A 5,000-nucleotide genomic window follows, 5' to 3' on the forward strand; every position below is an offset into this window, starting at 1 on the left:
TGTAATGTCAGTGGTTCTCACAGGGTTAAAACCTCATGTTTCTGTAATGTCAGTCGTTCTCACAGGGTTAAAACCTCATGTTTCTATAATGTCAGTCGTTCTCACAGGGTTAAAACCTCATGTTTCTGTAATGTCAGTCGTTCTCACAGGGTTAAAACCTCATGTTTCTGTAATGTCAGTCGTTCTCACAGGGTTAAACCTCATGTTTCTGTTTCTGTGTCAGTCGTTCTCACAGGGTTAAACCTCATGTTTCTGTTTCTGTGTCAGTGGTTCTCACAGGGTTAAAACCTCATGTTTCTATAATGTCAGTCGTTCTCAAACATTTTCATGTCAAGGACCCCCAAAAATACATGTATTTGACCTCCGACCCCCATCTGAAAAGATGTAGTTCCAGCGACCCAGTTAAAAACGTTCGCTCTGAAAGAATATATATATATATATATATATATATATATATTCAAAGATCTGCGACACATTTTCACGATTTTTCCCAAAAAAATAGCAGATCCACAAGCGGTGCCGCCCTCTGAGCTTGTAGATCTGCTATTTTCAACGGCTAAAGTATTTAACACCAAAAGGGGTTTCCTGCCCAGAATGGGTTTAACTCAAGACACTATAGTTAATGTCAATTTGAATTGATGAATGGATTAAGTCTATGAGAACCATTTAGAACCCTTAGTTCCTTTTGACGCCCAGTAGGTGGCGTTCTTCCATTCTGGGTGATTTTAGACAGCAGTAATCTGCCCTGCAGTCTTCATCTGTTCTTTGTGCTGTGCTGATTATTTTGTACATATACCTGTAACTGAATCACTGTTGATATATATATATACATATATATATATATGATATATCTGAATAAATGAGTGAAGAAAGACTATGTCAGAAGCTTCCATACTGTTTGTGGGGAATCAATACATAAATACTATGAATCATTATATTTCTAGGTGGTCCTCAGACGAGCCCTCCATCCTCGCTTCCAGTCATCCCGGTTCTGTAACAGAATATGGACAAAGCGTTCTCCGGGTCTGATATGGACGTAAGATGAAGCCGGTCAGTAAGTCGCCATCTTTCTAGATCCGTTTGGGCCCAGCTGGCCATTGGCTGGCTCCGTTTGGGCCCAGCTGGCCATTGGCTGGCCCAGACAACGAGACAGTGTCCTGCTATAGTCTCATTCTCCTGGTGTCTGTGACAGTGTCCTGCTATAGTCTCATTCTCCTGGTGTCTGTGACAGTGTCTCTGCTATAGTCTCATTCTCCTGGTGTCTGTGACAGTGTCCTGCTATAGTCTCATTCTCCTGGTGTCTGTGACAGTGTCCTGCTATAGTCTCATTCTCCTGGTGTCTGTGACAGTGTCCTGCTATAGTCTCATTCTCCTGGTGTCTGTGGCAGTGTCTCTGCTATAGTCTCATTCTCCTGGTGTCTGTGGCAGTGTCCTGCTATAGTCTCATTCTCCTGGTGTCTGTGACAGTGTCCTGCTATAGTCTCATTCTCCTGGTGTCTCTGGCAGTGTCCTGCTATAGTCTCATTCTCCTGGTGTCTGTGACAGTGTCCTGCTATAGTCTCATTCTCCTGGTGTCTGTGACAGTGTCCTGCTATAGTCTCATTCTCCTGGTGTCTGTGGCAGTGTCTCTGCTATAGTCTCATTCTCCTGGTGTCTGTGGCAGTGTCCTGCTATAGTCTCATTATCCTGGTGTCTGTGACAGTGTCTCTGCTATAGTCTCATTCTCCTGGTGTCTGTGGCAGTGTCTCTGCTATAGTCTCATTCTCCTGGTGTCTGTGACAGTGTCTCTGCTATAGTCTCATTCTCCTGGTGTCTGTGACAGTGTCCTGCTATAGTCTCATTCTCCTGGTGTCTGTGGCAGTGTCCTGCTATAGTCTCATTCTCCTGGTGTCTGTGACAGTGTCTCTGCTATAGTCTCATTCTCCTGGTGTCTTTGGCAGTGTCCTGCTATAGTCTCATTCTCCTGGTGTCTGTGACAGTGTCTCTGCTATAGTCTCATTCTCCTGGTGTCTGTGGCAGTGTCTCTGCTATAGTCTCATTCTCCTGGTGTCTGTGACAGTGTCCTGCTATAGTCTCATTCTCCTGGTGTCTGTGGCAGTGTCTCTGCTATAGTCTCATTCTCCTGGTGTCTGTGGCAGTGTCTCTGCTATAGTCTCATTCTCCTGGTGTCTGTGGCAGTGTCTCTGCTATAGTCTCATTCTCCTGGTGTCTGTGGCAGTGTCTCTGCTATAGTCTCATTCTCCTGGTGTCTGTGGCAGTGTCTCTGCTATAGTCTCATTCTCCTGGTGTCTGTGACAGTGTCTCTGCTATAGTCTCATTCTCCTGGTGTCTGTGACAGTGTCTCTGCTATAGTCTCATTCTCCTGGTGTCTGTGACAGTGTCCTGCTATAGTCTCATTCTCCTGGTGTCTGTGGCAGTGTCTCTGCTATAGTCTCATTCTCCTGGTGTCTGTGACAGTGTCTCTGCTATAGTCTCATTCTCCTGGTGTCTGTGACAGTGTCTCTGCTATAGTCTCATTCTCCTGGTGTCTGTGACAGTGTCCTGCTATAGTCTCATTCTCCTGGTGTCTGTGACAGTGTCTCTGCTATAGTCTCATTCTCCTGGTGTCTGTGACAGTGTCATGCTATAGTCTCATTCTCCTGGTGTCTGTGGCAGTGTCTCTGCTATAGTCTCATTCTCCTGGTGTCTGTGGCAGTGTCTCTGCTATAGTCTCATTCTCCTGGTGTCTGTGACAGTGTCTCTGCTATAGTCTCATTCTCCTGGTGTCTGTGACAGTGTCCTGCTATAGTCTCATTCTCCTGGTGTCTGTGGCAGTGTCTCTGCTATAGTCTCATTCTCCTGGTGTCTGTGACAGTGTCTCTGCTATAGTCTCATTCTCCTGGTGTCTGTGACAGTGTCTCTGCTATAGTCTCATTCTCCTGGTGTCTGTGACAGTGTCCTGCTATAGTCTCATTATCCTGGTGTCTGTGGCAGTGTCTCTGCTATAGTCTCATTCTCCTGGTGTCTGTGACAGTGTCCTGCTATAGTCTCATTCTCCTGGTGTCTGTGACAGTGTCTCTGCTATAGTCTCATTCTCCTGGTGTCTGTGACAGTGTCTCTGCTATAGTCTCATTCTCCTGGTGTCTGTGACAGTGTCTCTGCTATAGTCTCATTCTCCTGGTGTCTGTGACAGTGTCCTGCTATAGTCTCATTCTCCTGGTGTCTGTGACAGTGTCCTGCTATAGTCTCATTCTCCTGGTGTCTGTGACAGTGTCCTGCTATAGTCTCATTCTCCTGGTGTCTTTGGGCAGTGTCCTGCTATAGTCTCATTCTCCTGGTGTCTGTGGCAGTGTCTCTGCTATAGTCTCATTCTCCTGGTGTCTGTGGCAGTGTCTCTGCTATAGTCTCATTCTCCTGGTGTCTGTGACAGTGTCCTGCTATAGTCTCATTCTCCTGGTGTCTGTGACAGTGTCCTGCTATAGTCTCATTCTCCTGGTGTCTGTGGCAGTGTCTCTGCTATAGTCTCATTCTCCTGGTGTCTGTGGCAGTGTCTCTGCTATAGTCTCATTATCCTGGTGTCTGTGGCAGTGTCCTGCTATAGTCTCATTCTCCTGGTGTCTGTGGCAGTGTCTCTGCTATAGTCTCATTATCCTGGTGTCTGTGACAGTGTCTCTGCTATAGTCTCATTCTCCTGGTGTCTGTGACAGTGTCCTGCTATAGTCTCATTCTCCTGGTGTCTGTGACAGTGTCTCTGCTATAGTCTCATTCTCCTGGTGTCTGTGACAGTGTCTCTGCTATAGTCTCATTCTCCTGGTGTCTGTGACAGTGTCTCTGCTATAGTCTCATTCTCCTGGTGTCTGTGACAGTGTCCTGCTATAGTCTCATTCTCCTGGTGTCTGTGACAGTGTCCTGCTATAGTCTCATTCTCCTGGTGTCTGTGACAGTGTCCTGCTATAGTCTCATTCTCCTGGTGTCTTTGGGCAGTGTCCTGCTATAGTCTCATTCTCCTGGTGTCTGTGGCAGTGTCTCTGCTATAGTCTCATTCTCCTGGTGTCTGTGGCAGTGTCTCTGCTATAGTCTCATTCTCCTGGTGTCTGTGACAGTGTCCTGCTATAGTCTCATTCTCCTGGTGTCTGTGACAGTGTCCTGCTATAGTCTCATTCTCCTGGTGTCTGTGGCAGTGTCTCTGCTATAGTCTCATTCTCCTGGTGTCTGTGGCAGTGTCTCTGCTATAGTCTCATTATCCTGGTGTCTGTGGCAGTGTCCTGCTATAGTCTCATTCTCCTGGTGTCTGTGGCAGTGTCTCTGCTATAGTCTCATTATCCTGGTGTCTGTGACAGTGTCTCTGCTATAGTCTCATTCTCCTGGTGTCTGTGACAGTGTCCTGCTATAGTCTCATTCTCCTGGTGTCTGTGACAGTGTCTCTGCTATAGTCTCATTCTCCTGGTGTCTGTGACAGTGTCTCTGCTATAGTCTCATTCTCCTGGTGTCTGTGACAGTGTCTCTGCTATAGTCTCATTCTCCTGGTGTCTGTGACAGTGTCCTGCTATAGTCTCATTCTCCTGGTGTCTGTGACAGTGTCCTGCTATAGTCTCATTCTCCTGGTGTCTGTGGCAGTGTCTCTGCTATAGTCTCATTCTCCTGGTGTCTGTGGCAGTGTCTCTGCTATAGTCTCATTCTCCTGGTGTCTGTGGCAGTGTCTCTGCTATAGTCTCATTCTCCTGGTGTCTGTGGCAGTGTCTCTGCTATAGTCTCATTCTCCTGGTGTCTGTGGCAGTGTCTCTGCTATAGTCTCATTCTCCTGGTGTCTGTGACAGTGTCTCTGCTATAGTCTCATTCTCCTGGTGTCTGTGACAGTGTCTCTGCTATAGTCTCATTCTCCTGGTGTCTGTGACAGTGTCCTGCTATAGTCTCATTCTCCTGGTGTCTGTGGCAGTGTCTCTGCTATAGTCTCATTCTCCTGGTGTCTGTGACAGTGTCTCTGCTATAGTCTCATTCTCCTGGTGTCTGTGACAGTGTCT

Source organism: Protomyctophum parallelum (assembly GCF_964188405.1).
Source record: "Protomyctophum parallelum genome assembly, chromosome: 10".
NCBI classification, from domain to species: Eukaryota; Metazoa; Chordata; class Actinopteri; order Myctophiformes; family Myctophidae; genus Protomyctophum; species Protomyctophum parallelum.